The 21,951-nt window shown below is 47.1% G+C and overlaps 2 long non-coding RNA genes across 8 annotated transcripts in view; one reads left to right on the top strand and one right to left on the bottom strand.

The window, feature by feature from the left end:
* The window catches only part of LOC135321790 (uncharacterized), a 57,623-nt gene extending 45,343 nt beyond the window's left edge, over positions 1–12,280 (top strand). For 6 of the 7 annotated variants that reach the window (XR_010381855.1, XR_010381858.1, XR_010381856.1 and 3 more), the window contains 2 exons: positions 2,854–3,022; positions 5,309–6,981. This is a non-coding gene — a long non-coding RNA (uncharacterized LOC135321790). Of the gene's footprint in view, positions 1–2,853; positions 3,023–5,308; positions 6,982–10,363 lie in introns of those variants that run through there. The other variant, XR_010381861.1, reaches the window with a different exon arrangement.
* Positions 12,281–12,420: 140 nt separating this feature from the next.
* Positions 12,421–16,205, bottom strand: LOC116152131 (uncharacterized). Its single transcript, XR_010381862.1, has 3 exons — positions 15,890–16,205; positions 15,064–15,257; positions 12,421–13,007 (listed from the first exon to the last, which is right to left on the bottom strand). It is a non-coding gene; the product is annotated as an uncharacterized LOC116152131 (long non-coding RNA).
* Between the last annotated feature and the right edge of the window lie 5,746 nt (positions 16,206–21,951).

The following is a 21,951-nucleotide window of genomic DNA, read 5'->3' as shown; positions in this document are numbered from 1 at the left end:
ACTGTGAACATTGGGGTGCATGTGTCTTTTGGAGTTAGAGTTTTCTCTGGATGTATGCCCAGGAGTGGGATTGCTGGGTCGTATTCTTCATCCATTTTTAATTTACTTATTTTGTTGTTGTTGAGTTGTAGTAAAGACTTAAGCAGGATGTTCTCATTTTGACCTATGGTTTGGAGAGGACTGAGCTTGAAACTTTTGCAGTAACCAGGGCAAGAGTAGAGGAGGACCAGAGCTGTCTGCAGCTGAGAGGATGCACACTGCACATATAGGTGTTCTACACAATGGCCCACCTGGCTGTCCTTCTCTGGACCTTGGGTGGCCTTGGACAAGGAAGACTTAGGTCATTCCCTTAAAGTCTGGGATCTGCCAAGATCCTTGCCTTGTTAACTTCCATGAAAGGCTCAAAGTAGTCCCAGGCCCATGTGAAATCCAGGGTTTTGGTCCTTCCAAGTGACCCAGGCAGAGAATGGCTTATAATCAGGGCTATAGGATGTCTGCTCTTCTGCAGCAGTGGCTGGGGGGTGGGGCAAGCTCTAGAAATCACAGAGAGTGATGCCATGTTGGAACACATAAAAGCAGACTCTCCTATTCCTGTTTTTGACAAGCAGATAGTTCAAAGGGTTGTAGAGTCAGACTGCCTGGGGTCAAATCCTACTTGGTCACTTCCTGGGTGGGCAACTTACATAGACTTCTAGTACCTCAGTTTCCTCCTCTGTCTAATGAGATTAATTAGCATGCTTCCCCTATTAAGAATTAAGAGTAAATGAGTTAATAATATATGTAAAGCATTAGAGCCATGCCTAGTTCATAGAAAATTATGACCAGTATTGTCATTTTCACTGAGATCAGGGCCTCCCCAGCTTCTGATTTAACTACTGCCCAGCTTCCTGCAGCAATCCCCACGCAGGTCAAGGTGCCTGTATTACCCAACCAGGTCCTGTCTCCTGGGGTTCTCATGCCCATCATAACAGGGCCTGATCCCAGGCTGCCAGCATAGGGCAGCATTGCACCATGCTGTCCCTGCACAGAGCAGTAGGTCCAGCCTGGGAAGTCTGCATCTGTGTCCCTGGCAGGATCCCCTCTGGCCTGGCATGCTGGGCATGGGTGGCTGGAGATGGTTGTATCTGCCAGCACAGCTCCTGGCATCCTCCTTCAGGAGGCTCCCAACCCTGTGGAGCTCCTGTAGCTCTTTCTCTGCCCTTTGTGCAGCCTGGAGGCACTAGAAAATGGCCTTGACTTGGTGCACAATCTCCTCATCTGTAAAATGGGAACAACTGTGTTGCAGGGCTTGGCTTAGGGTGTAGGGTGGAGGCAGGAGATGTTTTAACAACTTCCACCATGGCCTTCTTTAGGGAGTGGGCTGGGCTGGGAGGTGATGTCATCTGATGGGGTTTGGGGGGGTGTTAGGGGAGTGGGGAAATGGGGTGTGGGGGGTTGTGTTTCTGGACATGTAACTTGCTGATGTAGAGTGTGACCATGAGTATGTGCACAGGGGTCTCTGCTCCAGGCTGTGGCTGGCTGTGTGGTCCTGAAGACAGGGCTGATCTGGGCATGAGCGCACCTCATTCTTGAAGAGCCTCAGTGCCTTTTCCTCTGTTTCCTGGAATGGCCCTCCCTTTCTCCTTCATTATCTTCTAACCCTGCTTGGGCTTCACAGAAGTTCTTAACAGCCTTCTAGGTAGCTCAGGGCCTGACATCAACTTCCCCTGGCCCACGCCAGCCCCCAGCAGCAGTCTTAGCTCCATCTGGGGCTACCCAAGTTCCTGCCACTAGGGCCTGAACCTCACACCAGAACAAGTGTCTGTCCCAACATGGCCCTTTGCAAGGAACAAGGGAAGTGGTCCAGCTTCCAGTAAAGAAGAGTCCCAGCTCAGTGGTTCTAGTCCTGGAATCTCAGGGGCTTCAGGGGTCTAGCCCTTGGCTTCCTCCCCTACAATTCCTTGAGGGCCTTGAACACCGGCCAACCCCATTTTAACCATCCGTGGTCACACACCTCCAATAGACCATGGCAGATGCAGGTTCCCCCCACCTCCTTAGAAGCTTAGGACCTGAAAAGCCCTGCAAAAGAGCCGTGGACTGGCAAAAGAACACTCTGTGACTCCAGCGATCCAGAAATGCACATTTAAACAACTTTGAGACATAATTGTTCTTACCAAATTACCAAAATGAAAAACTTTAGAAATTAATAACACTTAATGTTGGTGGAGATGCAGAGAAACAGTCATGATTTTCTCTTGGAAATATTAATTGGTTCTAAAAAACTGCTTTCAAAGACCATTTTGGAAATATGTATTAAAATATTTAAATCATGTATTCCTTTCTAGTCATTTATCATAAAAATAATTGCATAAGACCCAAAATGCACATATGAGTACTTTTATAGTGGCATAAAAAAAGTCCATCAGCAAATGACTGGTTAAATAACTAATGACATGTGCATGGGAGAGAACTGTCATCAGGGGAAAAAAATAAAGATAACAGAAAATAAATTCACAGCCAGGAAAGGGCTCACATTAAAATGTTCATTTACTTACTAATTAATTCATTGGTTTAACTTTAACTAACATTTATTGAACATTGAGATGTGTCAGGCGTTGTCCTGGGTAAAGGACATAAAATCATAAATGAGATACACCCTATCTTTCTTTTCGTGAGTCTTATCCCTCTATGGGGAGACAGATAATAAACAAATGAAAAATAAAATAATTTCATGTATGATCCTTTTGTCAGCTTGTATTTAAAAATGAATAGAGAAAATGATAGGAAGAGAAACATCATAAGATAAACAGTCGATTCATGTTGGTGGTTAACAGTTAGCATTTGTGTTACTAATAACTGAAAACTTTACTGCAGGAGCTGAACTAGTCAACGGTTGAACTGTCTCGTGTGTCCTGTGTCCGGGGCTGAGAAAGCCGACCACTGTCATCTGGCAGCACTGCCACCTGGGGTGAGGCTGTCAGTCTCTGCTTGGCTCCTCAAGGTCACATCACAGCCTCTTCTGGATCTGCTGTCCACATTCCAGGTCTGAAGGAAGAATGGGGAAGTGGGAAGGGAAAAGTCTTTCTCCTGGGGTCTTTATCTTTTTATCATCCAGGATCAGAGCTTCAGCCAAGATAGTTTTTCAGAGAGGGCCACGTGGCAGCTTTTAGCTGCAGGAGGGCGGGGGAGAACATGGAGATGGTGTCAGAAGCGATCGTCATTGTCTTCTCCACGTTTTGTGGCATTTTCTAAATCAATCAAGGCATTAAAAAGAGGTTTCATGTAGAGGAAATCAAGAGCTTTCTACATTTTAAGAGATAGGGGAGGGGTGGTGTATTGCATTCTCTTAAGGCCTGGCAGGTTGACAGAATCTGGCAGACAGAAAAAAAGTCACAGAGCCATGGGTGACACTGATGTGCCTCTTTTGTGGAGAGGAGTGCATAGGTTTCAGTGGCGGCGGTGGAAAGTGTCAGCTGAGCAGTAGCCCAGCCTCTCTTAGGTTATGACACTGAATCATCTTCAAGTGGAGCTAAATCTCCTGAGATTTGCCCCTTTCCTCATGAGACTAAGTCCTCTGTACAGGGGAGAAAATTCCCTTTGGCCTGCCTGAGAATAAAATATTTTCTTTACTGTCTGTATGGCGTCCCTCCTCAAGCAAAAAGCAGCCCAGCATCTCACAGGTGATCGCCCCTAATCTTAATCAGGTGGAGCAAAATTGCATGAGTTTTTCCACTTTTCTCTCAAGACTGAGTCTTCTGTTCAGAAGAGAGAAACCTTTTTGAGCCACTGAGAATAAAAGCTTTACTTCACTCTCTGTATGACTTCCTTTCTCAGGCCAGAATTAGCCTCTCAGATGATCACCAAGAATAATCTTTAGGTGGAACAAACCTCGTGAGATTTGCCCCTTGTTCTCCTGAGACTGTGTCCCCTGATCTGGGGAGAGAATCCCTTCTGCCCTTTTGAGAATAATAGCATTTCTTTACATTCTGTATGGCTGGCCCTCTCAGGCGAGCAGTAGCCCAGTCTGTGACAGGTGATCCCCAATAATCCTAATCATGTGGAGCCAGATCTTGAGAGAGGCCCCAGTTTTCTCAAGAGAGTAAGTCTCCAGATCATGGGAGATAACTCCCTTTGGCACTCTTAGAATGAAAGCTTTTCTTTACTGTCTGTATTCCTTACCTACCCAGGCGAGGAGTAGCCCAGCCTCTCTCAGGTGATCACCAAGAATCCTCTTCAGGTGGGGCCAAGTCTCATGAGAGTTGCCACTTTTTACACGGATTCTTGCTGCTCCTATATGGGAAAGTCACGTCCCTTATTGGAAATGAGGCCTGTCCTTTATTTGGAGGGAAGAACGGACTCCATCTTCAGATGGTGCCCTTTTTCACTCCCAAGACCTAATCCTATCCTCTATAAGGATGAGTTTTGCACTTAGAGGAGCATGAATCCAGCTTCCCTTGGCTCAGTAAACACATATCGTCTCACAGAAGCCTCAGCAATTTCACGAGATTTTCCCCTTTTCTCACTAGACCCAGTCCCCTGTTCAGGGGGGAGTAATCCCTTGGCCCTCCGGAGAATAAAAGCTTTTCTTTACTGTCTGTGTATCTTCCCTTCTCGTGCGCGCTGTATCGCAGCCTCTCTCAGGTGGTCATCCTGAAACCTCTTAAGGTTAAGCCATGTCTCGTGAGATTTGCTCCTCTTCTTGCTGAATTCAGGCCTCTCCTTTGGCACAAAATCATTCCCCTTATTGGAAATCAGGTTGGTTCTTCTTCTGAAGGGATGAAAGGGCTCCATCACCAGATGGTGTTACTCATAGCTCCGGAGACAGCACCTATCTTTGTAAGGATGCATTTTCTTCTCACATGATCGTGAATCCAGTCTGACTCATCTCAGTGAGCACACATCCTCTCAGAAGCCCCAGCTGTCTCAGGAGAGCTGCCCCTTTTCTCGAGAGCCTGAGTCCCCTACTCAAGCAAGAGGAATCCCTTTGGCTCTCCTGAGTGTTAAAGCTTTCCTTTCCTGTCTGTATGCCTTCACTTCTCAGGCCAGCTGTAGCCCAGTTTCTCTCAGGTGATCACCCTGAATCCTCTTTAGTTGGAGTCAAATCTTGCAAGATTTGCACCTTTTCTCACAAGACTTAAGTCCTTGGTTCAGGGGAGAAAAATTCCTGTGGCATCCCTGAGAATAAAAGCTGTTCTTTACTGTCTGTGTGGCTTCCCTTCTCAGGCCAGCAGTCGCCCAGGCTCCCATAGGTGATCACCCCTCATCCTAGTGAGGTGGTGTGAAATCTCATGATTTGTCCCTCTTCTCACAAGTCTAATTCCTGTTCAAGGGAGAAGAGTCCCTTTGGCACTCCTGAGAAACAAACATATGGATCAATGGAACAGAACAGAGAGCCCAGAAATGAACCCACAGACTTTTGGTCAATTAATCTTTGACAAAGGAGGCAATGGAATAAAGACAGTCTCTTCAGCAAATGGTGTTCGGAAAACTGGACAGCAGAATGTAAATCAATGAAGTTAGAACACTCTGTCACACTACACAAAAATAAACTCAAAATGGGTTAAAGACTTAAAAATAAGACAAGACACAATAAACCTCCTAGAAGAAAACACAGGCAAAACGTTATGTCACATTTATCTCAGCAATGTTCTCCTAGGGCAGTCTACCCAAGCAATAGAAATAAAAGCAAAAATAAGCACATGGGACCTAATTAAACTTACAAGATTTTGCACAGCAAAGGAAATAATAAGCAAAACAAAATGATATCTTTTGGAATGGGAGAAAATATTTGCAATGGGTGAAACTGACAAGGGCTTGATCTCCAGATATAAAAAGTTCATATGACTTAGTAAGAAAAAAAAAAACCAACCCAATCCAAAAATGGGCAGAAGACCTAAACAAGCAATTCTCCAAGGAAGACATGAATGATCAAGAGGCGCATGAAAAGATGATCAATATCACTAATTATCAGAGAAATGCAAATCAAAACTACAGTGAGGTATCACTTCACACCAGTCAGGATGGCCGTCATTCAAAAGTCCACAGATAATGGATGCTAGAGAAGGTGTCAAGAAAAGGGAACCCTCCTACACTGCTGGTGGAAATGCAGTTTGGTGCAGCCACTGTGGAAAACGGTATGGGGATTCCTCAAAAGACTAGGAATAGACTTACCATATGACCCAGCAATCCCACTTCTGGGCATATATCCAGGTGGAACCCTAATTCAAAAAGACACCTGCACCCCAATGTTAATAGCAGCACTATTTACAATAGCTGAGACATGGAAACAACCTAAATGTCCACTTACAGATGACTGGACAAAGAAGATGTAGTATATTTATACAGTGGAATGCTATTCAGTCATAAAAATGACAACATAATGCCATTTGCTGTAATATGGGTTCCCTGGAGAATGTCATTCTAAATGAAGTAAACCAGATAGAGAAAGAAAAATATCATATGATTATCACTCATATGTGGAATCTAAAAAAAAAAAAGAAGAAGAAGACAAGTAAACTAAAATACAAAACAGAAACAGACTCACAGACATAGAATGCAAACTGTGGTTGCCATGGGGGAGGGGTGTAGGAGGGACAGACTGGGAGTTTGAGATGTGTAGATACTGAGAGGTATATATAAACTAGATAAACAAGCTTATACTGTGTAGCACAGGGAAATATATTTAAGATCTTCTAATAGCTCTTGGTGAAAAAGAACATGAAAATGGATATATGTATATTAATTTATGACTGAAAAATTGTGCTGTACACCAGAAATTGACACAGCATTGTAAACTGACTATAACTCAATAAAAAGAAAAAACAATTCAAAAAGCCTCTTTTTTTGTTTTCACTTTCAGGTTCTGCTAATTAAGCCAAGTGTGTAGTCTTAGGTGATGGGGGCTGTGTATATATTTCAAGGACACGATAAGAGCTATAACTTCAATTTTTCTCCTAGGATTAGTTTTCTTCTCTCAGGGTCAGCATTTTGAAAAGATGTCTGATCAAGTCAGCTTTCTCTACAGTTTTGGGATGTCGAAAGAGCTCCATCCTGGCATTTCAGAGTTGAGTTCTTGCCAGCATTGGCAAGAGAAGAAGCCAGCCAGAGATCCAACAAGTGGCTGCCTCTCCAGGAGCTGTTCAGCTTTTGAGCTACAGTTTCCCATCATTAACTTGGTATCCTAAATCAGCTATGATCTGAACAACCTTCTGAGGGCCTAGTGATGGATCCAAAGTGTGCTGCTTCTGAGTCTAGCTCCCTAAGGAGTTCTTCTTGGGTCTGTTGGACTCTCTCATCTGTCCCTCTCCAGCAGGAACGGCTGGGGGGATTTGGAGCACTAGGTGATCGGCCTTACGGTGCCCACTGTCCGGCAGAATTGACAGAATTGCTATAGTGGGATCCCCTGCAGAAACACTACCCATCAAGAAGACAGATCCACAGACATTCCACTGGGTTCTCAGTTGCCAGAGGACATCTTGTGACCCGAAAAAGCAGATTCCTTTTCTTCAGAGATGAGCACACTCAGTCCCTCATGTCACCAGCAAAGTGTTTGTTCAGACCAAATGTACATAATCTTCCCAGTTTAAGCCTAATATTGAAAAAGGACAGCCAACCCACTTCCTTTCAATATTCCCCCTAGGTCCCTGCCTAGGAAATGTACCAGTACCCTCTCAGGACTCCAAGTCCCAACAAAAACAGCTCCAGTACAATTCAGGACATTATTTAAAGCAATGACATCCTGATATCAGGAGACTCACCAAAGCACCTAGAAAGACCAAGAAGCAGGTGGCATTAGAAAGACCTGTGCTGGTACCACGCTGCAGTCTGGGGTAGGCTCCAGCTGTCCCCTGGTGGTGTTTCTAGACTATCTGAAGAACAATACTTTTCTCTCTGAATAAGAACACAGAATTCCAGAAAACACACCATCTGCAGTCAAAGAAAGGAATCATTTCTCCTGCAGTCATCTTCCCTGTACCCAGGACTGGGGAGACAGTGCTGGCCTTCCCAAGGCCAGGATGAGCTGGCTAACAAACCCTGTCTCTCCACCTTCCTCTCACTGTCAGCCCCGGCAGTTTCCTTGCTGGTATTTTTGTCTTGATCTCTGAGTCTCTCCTTACACCTGTCTTTGTCTCTTTTTTTCCCTGTCAGTCTCTGTCTTTGTCACAGTGTCTCTGTTCTTCTCTCTCTCCCCTTTAATTTGCTCTCTTTTACTCTTCTTGCCTCATCTTTGCTGTGGTTGATGCCTGATGAACATGTCTCTGCCTCTCTTAGGTCCTCACAGGCAGGGCTCTTTCATAAAACACAATCACTGGCAAATGCCTCTGTCAAAAATTCACTACACCGAGACGACAGTAATTAAAATCCCATGCTGCCTGGGAAAGACTCATTGACTGGGAGCGACCTCTTGGTGGATACAGGCCATGGCCACTTCTAGGTCAGGAGACTCTTCTGTACTCCATCTCCATCTTTCAGTCGCAGGTCATTGTCTTCAACAGTGAGATGATGTGCTGGCTGCCTCACTAACAGAGACAAAGGGTAGTAGGTTTTTTTTTTTAAGTCATTTCTGAGTGTTTTGTGTAGAAAATTTGGTGCATCAAGAAAAAATTTTAATAAAGACTATCTTACAAACCATTGTAAATTACAGTGATCCCTTGTTTTAACAACCTTCTATTATGATTTGAAGCCTGCTAACGAGGCATGTTTGTACCAAAAAAATAGCACATAAAAATCCAGAGGACAAACAACAAAGTATTCTAAAAGCATACTCATTTGCTGGAGCCAACCTGAGATTCAACTGCAATTAGATACTCAAAATTGCAACAGTGCATAGCAGAGTGTCATGAAATAAGCATTTCTCCTGCTTCCATAGGCTTCCCTTCATCGTGCAAAATTTATCACAGGACCCCCCAAAACAAAAAGCCACCAAGCCTTTTAATTTGAATTTTCAAATATTTGAGTGTCTATGATAACTGCTCAAAATGCTCATTGAACTTAGAGTAAACTTGCTTCTCCAAAAGATGGCCTGTTGCTGAAAAAGAGTACCACCAACAGGAAACACACACATACACACTGTTCAAAAGGCCCTCGAGATGCAAAAATGTCAAAATGGCCATGTCTTTCTAATTTTGGATAGATGTTAGTATGTCACAACTTGCCCTCCAGGAGGCGCTCTGGGACTCAGTAATTGTCATTTCTGTCAATAAAGTGGGAAAATGCTCAAAGGTAACCTGGAGCCTTTTGGATCTGATCCTACCCCTTAAGTCTTTTAAGAAGTGCTATCTGAATACACTCTCCAGGCGGCTGGTGGTCCAGGGACATCATGTGGTTTCCGCACCCACCATCTATGCGCAACCAGAATCCAAAGGCAACATCACAGCTCTGGACACTTCGAGGGGAGACTTGAGCCCCGCGGCCCCGACTTTGTGGATCCTCTCGGGCGGCCGCCTGGTCCAGAGCCCGCGAGCCTCGGGGCAAGTGGCCGAGTCCGGGCCCCGCAGCCCCAGGCCAGGTCCCGCCCCGCCCCGTCCCCCAACGCAGGCTCCCGAAGGGACGGCCCCGCTGCCCTGTGGGCCCGGGGCGCGCGCAGGAGGGACGCCCTCCACTCAACACACGCCTTCGTGGCCCGAGCCCAACGGCCTTACGCTGCCGACAGCGGAGCGGCTGCGACTGGTAGCGGCGGCCCCGGAGCCGAGGACCGGGGTAGGATCGAGGCCTGGCAGCTGGAGACTCGGGCCCCTTGCTGGCGCGCAGGCGGGCGGGGAGGAGCGACAGGCAGAGCTGCACTTACCAGCCTCTGTGCTACTCCCCGGCCGCCGGGAGGGTCACATAGTCAGTGACCCACTCAATCTTCAACTTCCTTGTCACGATCCCGGGCCTCCCAGGCACCCACACAGTTCAGGGGTGAATCCCCTTCCCCGCAGCCCTCACACCTGCCTCTGCTCACGCCTGCGCACTGGCTCCTGGGGGGGGGTGGGGGGCTGGGGGCGGCTCCCAGCCTCAGGACTGCCGCAGGGATAGCCATGTTTATTTTTCATTTACTGAAAGTATTTCACTTGGGATCAAATGTAAAAGAAATACGTGGTAAGATTTCTTGTCCAAAACATAATTTAATGACTACAGTCTGCCTTTGTAAGATTTCCTTAGTGAACATTATTTGGATCCCGTCAACTGACCTGAGTCAAACAGCAGGTACCAAAATTGTTCAGTAGTACATTTTCCTTGCGTCATCAGTGAGTAATGCATTTGACCATGTGGAGTTTTATTGGATGTGAACTATTTTTACTAATAATCACCTTGATGTCCTATGTACTTCTAGGCTGAAAGTGTGGGTGTCCAATACGCCTAATTTTTGATGACAGAGTTTTTTTTTTTTTTTTTTTGGCAGATCTCAATTTTTGATCCAGTTTTTTTGACATACTGCTTCCCCAAGTTCCTATTCCTCCACCTCTGCCCACCTCATTAGAGAACAGAAGAGGATCTTCTCTGAGCTGCTTCTAAGGAACAGGCAGATGAAAACCCCACTGTAGATCCAATCGCCTGCCTGGGAAATGAAAGCATCTTTGCCACAAGAAAATCCTGGTTAGAAACTGCATCTCTAATTCCCCTGGGAATGAAGAGACACCAAGCAGAGGGCCTCTGTGGTGGGTAAACGAAACCCAACTCATCTGAAAATCACTCCATCTCCTCCCCTTCTTCTTGGTGTTTAGTGTAAGCAAACAGCCCAGGTCATCACCACATGGCTTTCATTAGTTTTTTTACTTAAGAAGAGAAAAGTCATCTAAATGAGGACAAATTCTCCAAATCAATGGTTAACTTCCTAAGGTCTCTTGTAGCTGAAAGTGGCCAGATGAACGTCAGGCAGATTAGAAGTGAGCAAAAGGATCGAGTGGGCTGTGTGGGTTTTGGGGAGACTGTTTAGATAGAGTAGATGCAGCTGAGTTGGCCCTTTGACCCTTCCTCTTTCCTCATTCCTGCCTCAGAGGTAAAGACACGGGGACTGGACAAGGTTGGTGCTCCAGCAGCCATTTTGGACCAAGAGACAGCCTTGAGGATGGACACCAGCTAAAGATACTGAAAGGGTCTGAAAGATGGATAATGGCTGACTACTGTGGTGTGCTGTTGACAGTATGAACTCTCTACACTTGTAGTTCTTTTCCATGAGAAAGGAAAAACCTTACCACTCTACGCCTGTGGTATTCTGGGGTTTCTGCTCTATTAGGGAAATATCGGCATCCAATGAGAGTGGTCCCGTCTGGCCAAGTCAGACAACCTGAGCTGCCCTGACTCTGACACCACATCCCCTATCACTCTCTCTACTTATGAGCTACACAACATCTCAACCTTCTACAGGGTCTAAGGTAGAAAAGGGATGTTCAGGGATCTGTACTGAATGTGTTTTCTAGGGGCAAATTTGGTTTTACATAGAGACTCTGGAATGATGATTCTTAGTAACATCCTACAAACCAACCCAGAGCCTGTGCTCCTAAGCCTCAGGGTAGAGCCTCAGCCCAAGCAGGCCTTCCCCTGGGCCCTTGAATCTCTGCTTCATCTGCTCCCAATTTAAACAAGGGCTTCTGTTTTTCCCCCTCTTGGGAGACCTTGGAATTTCCTTTGTGAGGACCTATGTTCTCTGCACCGGGGGCTCCATCTCTGGGCGGCGAGGAGGGAGGTCACTGACCGTGGTCTCACTAACTCAGACCATGGGACCCCCTTGACCTTACTTTGATGGACATGTTGGCCCTCCTTCCTCGCCACTTGTGCTTTTGGGCAAAAGGCAGAGTCCCTTCCCCTGCAGAAGCTGAATGACAGGATGTTAGCCATGGGGGTTCTGGACCAGGAACAAGGCAGGGAGTCACTGCTGGGGGAGCCTGAGGGGTGGAAGGGCCTGTGCTCAGCTCTGAAGCTCCTGACCTGAAGCTCTGGCCTTCACGTAGTTTCCTTGAGCACCTGATATGTTTTGTTACAACTGTTTCTGCTCATATGAGCTCAAGTGGGAGCCGCTGCTGCAGCTAGGAAATTCCGCTGGAGGGAACACATCCAAGGCCTTGTCTTTAATTTGGTGACACACCTTATTTTTAATATTTAAAATTTATATTTAAAGCAAAAAACCCCATGATAATCAGTCTTCTCATACATTACTCAGCCAGACACAACAGGCTACTGTAATATGATATCACCAGTAAGAATAACCAGGGCTTGTAAATTCACAGCCACATCAGGCACAGTGGGTGTGCCAGCACTGAAGGGGAGGGGAGGCAGCAGAGCCTGACTCATACTTACAGCACTTTCCTTTGATCAAAATGTTCTGGAATAGATATTAAAGGGGGTTATGTAACATTGTGAATGTACTTAATGCCAAGTACACGTACAATATAAAATAATCAAAAAATTAAACTTGAAAGTAACTGTATATCATAGAATAAATAATTTAGTGTATGTAAGAGAACAAATTTATTTTTTTTAAATAAGGAATTACAGGGAAGGGGAAGGACGTCTCCAGTGCTGCTGCTGGCACCCGGGGCAGCTCAGCCCCCGGCCCTGAAGGCACTGCGCGTGCTGGAGCTCCTTGCTGATCGGGTAGCAGCTCTAGGTGTATCCGGGGAGGACCTGGCTCTAGCACCTGAGTAACCAGGAGAACTGGGTGTGTTGTGGTCTCTGATCTAGAACTGGATAACCCTGTGGGGTCACAGCTGGGCCAAAGCACAATGGCGCCCCAGGGCCGGTGGGGGAGCTCTTGCTGAGGTTGGCTGAGGCTCTGGATGTGAGGCCGGGCAGGCAGCTGGCTGAGGTGGTAGAGGAAGTGCTCGAGCAGCTTTTCCTGATGTTTCGGGCTCTGAGATGGAGGATAGCTGTTGCCTGAACCTCCTCTAGAATTGGAGCCTGTGCAGGTGCTTTTCCTGGCTTTGAACTTAAATGAGAGCTGGGGCAGGAGCAGGCTCTGGCTCTGGAGCTGTCCTGGGCAGGAGACGTGCAGCAGGCTTTAGGTCTCCAGGTGCTTCCAGAGCTTGCTCTGAGCTGCTGCTGTAGCTCTAAGACGGGAAACTGTCATCAATAGGACTGCTTTTCCATGTTTCTCCCCAAAACAGGCAAGTCCTCACTGCCAGGCAGTGAAGCCTCAGTCCAAGAGCCCATGCCCAAGAAGCATTCTCAGATGCAGTCCAGGGCAAATGGTCTGAGGCTCCGCATTGCTCCTGGGCCAGTTCCAGCCTCAGGAGGCTCTGCTCTGTGGGGTCCAGTGCTTTCCCGTCCTGACTCACCCCATCACCCACCCTGCATGGTCCCCACCATCATCCTCTGCCTCTGGGAGCTCCAGCTGTGCCAGAAAATGGGCCTGGTGCTCCAGGTCTGAGCCAGGTATGCTCAGCTCTGCATAAGCCAGTACCATCTTCAGGCAGGGAAATTCTGGGGGCTGGTGGAAATCCTCTGGGCACTGGCGCAGCCAGGTGCACAGGACGGAGGACATGGCCCTGGGGGTGATAGTGGGGAAGCAGAGTGACAGGCCTGGCCTTGCCTCCCATGCTGTGCTTGCATGGCAGCCCTGCAGGGACATGGCCACTCTGCCCTTGGCTCCTGCCCATCCAGAGGCCGGCTCTGCTCCATGTCCCATCTCACCTGGCAGTCTGTGCAGAGGAGGGCCTGGACTCAGAGGAGGGGCTGCTACAAGCCTTCTGAAGGGACTTCCCTTTATCTGTGGTTTGACCACTTCTCCCCTTTTCAGGGACGCCTGTCACACTGCTCTGTCCCCCCAGCCCCTCCCCACTGGACGGCACCTCTGTGAGGACAGGCAGGCTGTATGCTCTGGGCACTGCCGTCTTGGGAACACAGGAGCTGCTCTATGAGTGTCCGATCCAGGAGGGAACAGACAGGCTGTGTCTGCCTCCCAGGCTTCCCGTGGGCCTCCTCACACCCCAGACTTTAGCTCCTGCACCTGCCTGCTGCCTAATCCTCCAGGGACCCTGCCTGGGTCCCCTCCTGTCCCTGCCACTCACCTCCCAAAGGGTGGACTCAGCTGTCCCCTGAGGCTCACTGGGTCCCCTGAGCACCAGCTGAGTCCCCACCATTGAGGCTCCACCAGAGGGTGGGCAGGATGCTCTCCACCCTTTGTGTTCTGGGTCCCAGGAAGGGGGTGGGGGCAGGCCTGGGATGGAGAGGGGATGGCTGTGGGTTCACTTAGGGGCTGATTCTGCCCTCTGACCTCCCAGATGCCCCTCACAGCACCACAGCTCTCTGTGTCTCCTTTCCTCTCTGCCAGAAGAAGCCCCAAGACTTCTACTCTCAAGCCAAAACCATAGGCTGTGTGGGATTCAGGGTTTGCCCCCCCAAACTTATCAACACAGTCCACAGCTCCACACTTACTTAGGCAAGGGAGCCCCTCTCTTCAATCAAAGAAACTCCCCATTTCAGCTCATACAGGGGTCCATCCTCACCAGTGTAAGGGAGGATGTATCCATATCTAGAGGAGGCCAGGACTGTGTCACATGGACTGTCCTGAGCACATGACCTGGATGTGATGTCTAGTGTGACAGTGTGATTCCCGGGAGTATGGAAGCCCTGGAGGGCAGGGCTGTTGTCAGCTCAGTGCGTTAAATGATTGTTGTTCCCATAAATGTGCCTGTCCCTGGTGGGCCTTCCTATATACCTGAGGAATGAGTGAGCCCAACCAATCCCACCACACAGAGCTGAGTGGGCCTAGGACCCCACTTCTCCCTCCCAGGGATCCCTGCTCTCACTGACCTAGGACAGGGGCAGCTAATGGAATCATGAGTTACACTTGAAATAGGAAAACATTTTAACCCAAGGCCACATTCAGTGATGCAGGAGGCAGAGGCTGCCTCAAGGGCAGGAGGAGATGACCAGTTAGCACAACCACAGCCCCTTCCGCTGACCTTTCCAGGGGCCAGGGCCCCAGAAAGCACTTTCTGTGAAGGGCCCTCTCTGTTCCTAGTATCATCCTAGGGCCTGATGCTCTCTCACCCGAGGGTGCACAGTGACAAACTGAGGTTCACGTTGGTGGAGTGACATTCCCACATCTCACCACTAGTATGTGGCTGAATCACCAATGTCCCATGAGGGCAGAGTGCTCACCTTTGGAATAGAAGGTTTAGCACCTTCTAGGCAGTGGCCAAAGCTCTATAGGTGCCCAGGAATGTGTGTAGGAAGGAGGGGTTGCTTCCCAGGGCAGCAGGCACCAGGTTTGCCACAAGCATCTCCAGTCTGTCTCTCTGGATGCTCCACACCATGCAGTCCTCATTCCTGCTCCCTGTTGACACATCTTCCCCCTGGGGTGGAACAGAGGAGAGACATGAGTCAGAGGCAACACCATGGACCACCATGGGGTTTAGGGCTGGAGCTCAGATTGAATCCACAGGCCTCAGGGACTTGTGCCAAGAGGTCGGACAAGAACACTCGCGGCAGAATAAAGGTTCTCAGCATCACCAGGAAAAGTGTCAGTGGGTGATGATCAAGTGCATCAGTTTCTCAGGTCATTGTGTCAGCCCAGTGTTGACAGCACCTCCCTCTATTAACTACATCATCCCCTCGACTGCTATCAAAGCATCTCATTTTAGAGCTGAGAACCCAGAGGCTGATCCCGGAGTGTGTGGGATCAGGATTGTCAGTCCAACATGGACACGTGGGGATGGAAGGAAAACATGAACATCTGTACAGAAACACAGAAACACCCTTGACGTAACATGAACTGAAATTCTATCAAAGGCTCTTTCAGAGATTCTAATATGTGGACGTTGACTTTGCATCTGGCTAAGGCAGGGCCTGGGCTGTGAGGGCGGGTGGGAGAGATGGGGAATCAGGTTCCTTTGCCAGCAGGTCTCAAGAGGGAGACCAGGAGAGGTGGAGGGCAGTTCTTGGACCCAGGGCTTCCAGGGTGTAGAGTCTCCTTGCTTGCACTCACCCTGAGCCCGTCCTGGGTTCTGTTGGTGTCTTGGGACCGCTGCCACTCTTACGAGCAGATGGAGCAGGGGACTCCATGAACAAGGTCCTGCGTGATCTCCTGTGTGGAGTCCTGCAAACACAGTCCCCAGCAGCCAGGCAGAAACCTCAGAGCCCTTTCTGAATGTCTCGGCTGGTTCTCAGATCCACAGGACATCTCCACACCAGACTCACACATACCACTCTGCGCAGATCTACATTAGTGACAAAAAAGCTGACAACCTGAAGCCCTTGGATTCCCACTGGCACATGTAAGATGTCCCTCAGGATTCCTCTTTCTCCCCAGTCAGACCTGTCCTTGGGTGTGGCCATGACAGGACCACCAGGTTACCAAGTGCTCAACAGCCTGTTCCTGCCCAGAGGGGACACCTCCCCTCAAGTCCCCCTTCCCCCACATGCAGATGAGGGGAAGTGGGCCTGCCCAGGGAGGGCTCCCAGAGGAGGCTGGGCCCAGATTGGCCTGCTCCAGGCCACATTTTTTACCTTAGGTGACCTCCTGGTTAAAGTCCAGAGGTGGCCTGGTTGCTGGCTGAACCAAAACCTACAACCTCTGAGACACCTGTCATGCCAGGTTTTCCTGAAGGTGAAGCCCAGGAGTTCAGGACACAGAAGGAGAACATGTTTCTCTGTGAACTGTCCTCCAGCCAAGTGAGCTGGCTCAGGGGCCGTCACTAGAATGTGGGTGCCTGGTTACTGGGTTCCAATTCTGTTGGGGTCTGTTATCAAGGAAGTGACGTCACTTCCTGGGGTCCACTTCCTGGAACCCCCTCCTCAGACAACACCTCCACACACAGCCCTCTGCTCACCCCCTTCTCCACACAGACCCACCTCTTCCACAGTTACAGCAGCCCCACCCTCTCCACGGCTCCCGGGGAGGCTCTGTGTGCAGCTGTGAGGGGACGCACTGGCTTCCAGACTCAGTTCCTCCTCCTTACCTGTTCTCCATCCTGGATAAGTCCTGGTGTCTGTCCAGGCCTGTGTGTCTCCCCCCCTGCACAGTGGGGGGGATTCTACACGGTACTTCTAGGGACATCCTCAGGCACTTGTCAGATAAGACCTGAAAAGTGTAGGAGTGGTCTCACCTTTAGATGATGACTCCAGTACCGTTTCTTCCTCTTATTTCCTCCTCTGTGTCTGTTTTTCTCTTGATCCCACCCCATGGCACATATTTAATGTCAATCTTCGTGTGTATGTGTCTGTGTGTCTGTGTGTCTCTGTGTGTGTGTGTTGTGTTTTTAGGCTTATAAGCCAGTGCTCACTCTCTGTGTGGCCAGCAGAAAACTGCCAGCACTTGGGAGGGTTAGGCAAGAGCATCCTGAGGCCTGAGGGTTTCTAATTTCCAAAGAAAAGCTGATGAAAGGGGTTGAGGTCTTGTATAGCAGGTCAGAGCACCATGACTCAGGTTATACAGGTAGCAGGGGCTGGAGATGGAATCAAAGACTCATAGGCAGTCTGGCTCAACTGCCTACACTCAAAACCACAGTGCTGGAGGCAGGAGACTGTCCCCTTCATGGGGCACACAGAATGGCAGGCTGGGCTTCGCTGGCTGGATGCACAGTGGCTCAGGGACAGACAGGCAGATGATGGCTGCCATCACCAGACAGGCTTGTCAATCTCATCTGCTGCTTCCTTTATGTTCCTGTCCTTAAGTCACTCTCCCCAGGCGTCAGGTTGGCTGTCAGGTTTTATCCAAACCCAGTATTACCAGAGTCCAGGTCAACAGGCACAGAGTCTTTCTTTGTCACCAGTAGTACCGCATCCTGCTTGAAACCCCCGGGAAGCAGTTCCTCCCAGTGACTTCATTATAAGATGGAATCACTTTTACCTTTGTTTAGATTCCTCATATTAATTATATCATAATATTTCTCTTTGTCTGACTTACTTCACGTAGTATAATAATCTCTAGACTTCCCAGACATACAGCTCAATATTCACGTCAGCTCTGTTTACGACAGCCAAGAGGTGGAAGCGCAGTCAGTGTCTGTCTACAGTGAGTGGGTAACGAAGACGTGGTATACGTACACCTCGGAATACTAGGTAGTCACTACAGGGGGTAAAAGAGTGTTGTTTCCAGCTAAATGGAATGGACACAGAGATTAGCATACTCAGTGAAGTAAGTCAGACAGAGAAATATAAATATATAACTTATACGTGGAATCAAAAAAAAAATACAAGTAACCTTATTGACAAAACAGAATCAGACTCACAGACATAGAGAACAATCTGTGGTTACCAGGGGGAAAGTGGTGGTGGGGAGGGAGAAAGCAGGAGTGTGGGATTACAGATACATAGCAGTATAGACAAAATTGATAAAAAAAAAAAAAAGGACCTGCTGTACAGCACAGGAAACTATATCCAGTAACTTGTAATAACCTATAATGGAAAAGAATGTGAGAAAGAACATATATACATGTATAACTGAATCATTATGTTGTACACCACGGACTTATACAACACTGTAAATCAAATACGCGTCAATGTAAAAATAAAGTGTGTCAGAATTGGTCTAATCTCATAAGTGTCCAAGGTTATGTGCCTTCTGGAACTCTCTTCCCACCCTTCCCCCATCCATGCAGTAGCTCCATCTCCCCACCTGCTCAAACCAGACCCTGGGGCTCTGTCTGCTCCCTCTTTATTCCTCATCCCTACATGCAGCCAGTTCCTCCCCTGTTCCTGGGTCCCAACTCCAAGTGCATTCATCACCCCTCTGCATCTCCCTCCCCTCCCTGTCCAGGCCACCACTGACACTGTCCTGGATTCATGCTCTTTGCTTCCCTTTCTCACTCCCTCGGACCCAAGGGAGGGATGGTTAAAAGACAAATCTGTTACTGTCACACAGGAAATCTCTCAGAGGCACTTTGGGGAAAAGCCACGATCCTCAGCCAGACGTGAAGGCCCTCCTCCTGCCAGCAGCCCACCTGGCCTTGCTCCCTTCAGTCCAGCCACTCTGGCCTCTGTCTGTTCTTCCAAGGACCACCCCCTGCCCCACCTTCAAAAGCCCTAGGCTGGGAGCACACTGAGCTCTTTACCTGTGACTTCTTCAGGTTTACCTCAAATGCTGGAGGTTGCTCTGCCCTGGGCCCTCGGTTCCTCCCCCAGGGCTCTTTCCATAATCCTGGGAGATGTCAGCCTGGCTTTATGGGCCCCAGGACTTGCCTGGGAAGTGGCAGGAAGCTGGGGCTCTAGAAAACCTCAGGTTCCCATTCCCATGACGCATCCTGCAACTGCCTAGCAGGTATCCCAGTGGGCTCTACAGCCCTGGGCGACCCCAGGAGAAAAGGCCCTGCACTACTCAGGAGCCCTGGCCCCTGCTGGTTTTCCACATGTAATTTAGAGAAGGAGAAAGCAAGCCACAAGTGTAGTGACCCAAACAGTATGGTACTGGCATAAAAACAGGCACTTGGACCGATGGAATAGACTACAGAGCCCAGAAGTAAATCCACACATGTATGGTCAAGAAATTCACAGCAAAGTAGCCTAAAATGCAGAGTCGGGGAAAGGACAGTCTCTACGATAAATAGCGTGTGGACAACTGGGCAGTTACATGCAAAAGAATCCCACTGGACTGCTCTCTTACATCATCCAAAAACAGAAGTCAGAATGGATTAAAGCCTTGAATAGAAGACCTGAAACCATGTAACACCAAGAAAGAATAGGTAGTGAGCTCCTTAACATCAGATTTGGTTTTTAATTGTTGGCTCTGACTACAAAAAATAGAAGAAATAAAAGTAAAAATTAACAACTGAGGCTACATCTTGTTGAAAAGCTTCTGCACAGCCAAGGAAACCATGCACACACTGAAAAGCTGAGGTATGAAATGGGAGAAAATATCTGCAGTTCAGATCTGATTAGGGGTAATATCCAAAATATACAAAAACTGACACAACTCAATAGCACACAACGTCTCGTTAAAAAATGGGTACAAACACTAAATAGCCATTTTTCCAAAGATGACATACAGATAGTCCACAGGCACAAGAAAGATGCTCAGCATCATTAATCATCTGAGAAATGCACATCAAAACCTCGATAAGATATCATCTCACACTTGCCAGAACGGCCATCATCAGAAAGGTCACAAGTAACAGATGTTCACGAGGAAGTGGAGGAAAGGGAAACCTTGTACAGCATTGGGGGGAATGTAGATTTTTGCAGCCATTTTGGGAAAAACATGGAGCTTCCTCAAAGCCTAAATATAAAACTCATATGATCCAGAAACTCCACACCTGGATATATGTTTGAAGAAAAGAAAAACTCCAATTCAAAAAGATAATTGCACCTCAATATATATAACAGAATTATTTACAATAGCCAAAAAAATGGAAGCAATCTAAGTGTCCAATAATAGATGAATGAATGAATGAATAAATAAATAAGTAATATATAAATTATTTTATTTGCATTTATACATATAGGATGGACTACTACTCAGTCATAAAAAAGAATGACATTTTTCCCATTTGAAATGACATGGAATTATCTGGAGGATATTGTGCTTAGAGGAATAGGTCAGACAGAGAAGACAAATACTGGATGTTATCACTTATATGTGGAATCTGAAATATAAAACAAGTGAACGTATATAATAAAACCAAAACAGCCTCACAGGTATAGAGAAACAAACTAGTTGTTACTGGTGGTGAGAGGGAAGGAAGAAGGAACAAGAAGGGGTAAAGGATTAAGAGACACAAAGTACTACATATAAAACAAATAAGCTCTGTGTCTACAGGAATGTTTACTTGTGTGTTTTAAACTTAAGCCCCAGTTTCATCCTGAGGAAGCTGGTGGATGCCGGGGTGGGGAGAAGACACCTTTGTAAAATAGTTGCCAAGCTTTCCAACAACTCAAAGGCATCAGCTCCTCAGGCCACCCGAGGTGGATGTGTGACCAGCTTCTCCATTTCTTTTAAGAAAGTGGTCTGTCCGAAGTTTCTGTCCTTTTGAGATTCAATTTTGGATCCATGAATTTTTTTTATGGGGGGGAGATAATTAGGTTTATTCACTTGATTTTATTTTTAGAAGCGGTACTGGGGATTGAACCCAGGACCTCGTGCATCCTGAATATGCGTTCTATCACTTGAGCTATCCCCTCCCGTCGAGACTCAATTTTGTAACTTTTGTTTCCAGAAAATTATTCATGTAGCCTAACATGGCCAGTATATAGGTATGTAGTTGTTCATTATCTTTTTATAATACATTTTTGTAAAGTATTTCTTTGTCTTATTCATAATTAACTTATTTTTTACTGTCTTGACAGGGTTCACTTATTTCCAAATAGAAAACAATACTTTCCTTTTGCAAAAACCAACATTTATTTGTATTCATCAAGCAGAGTGGTTGGTTTCTAATTGGTTATTTTAGATTTTTGATATTAATTTCTCCTCCTTTTTCACTGAAAAATACTGTATGATATCTCTCATATACGGAATCTAAAAAAAAAAAAAGAAGAAGACAAATGAACTTATATATAAAACAGAAACAGACACATAGGCCTAGAATACAGACTTGTGGTTGCTGGAGGGAGTGGGGCGGGAAGGGATAAACTGGGAGGTGGAGATTTGCAGATATTGACAGGTATATATAAAATAGATAAACAAGTTTATACTGTACAGCACAGGAAACATAGTCAATATCACAGTTAAAAAGAATATGAAAATGATTATATGTATATTCATGTATGACAAGAATTGTACTGTACACCAGAAATTGGCACAACGTTAAAACTGACTATAACTCAATAAACAAAAATGAAGGCAAAAAAATAAAATAAAAATGGGAAAAAATATTATTTTAGGAACAGGTCTTACCAATTGGAGTCCCATGAATTATATCACGAGAGCCATTTCTCAGACAATTGATAAATGATTGTAAGATTGACAAATTCTCATAAGGGAAAGAAAGGTGGAAGAATGAGCGAGATGGCCCAAGGGCATGGTCTGGGGACAGCCGGCCCAGAGATGCAGTGCTGCTCCGAACTGAGCGATTTTGAATTTTGAATTTCAGATTCTTGGCTGTAAATGCCTCA

Source organism: Camelus dromedarius, chromosome 8 (genome assembly GCF_036321535.1).
Source record: "Camelus dromedarius isolate mCamDro1 chromosome 8, mCamDro1.pat, whole genome shotgun sequence".
NCBI lineage: Eukaryota > Metazoa > Chordata > Mammalia > Artiodactyla > Camelidae > Camelus > Camelus dromedarius.
This window is presented reverse-complemented; position numbering and strand designations above follow the sequence as displayed.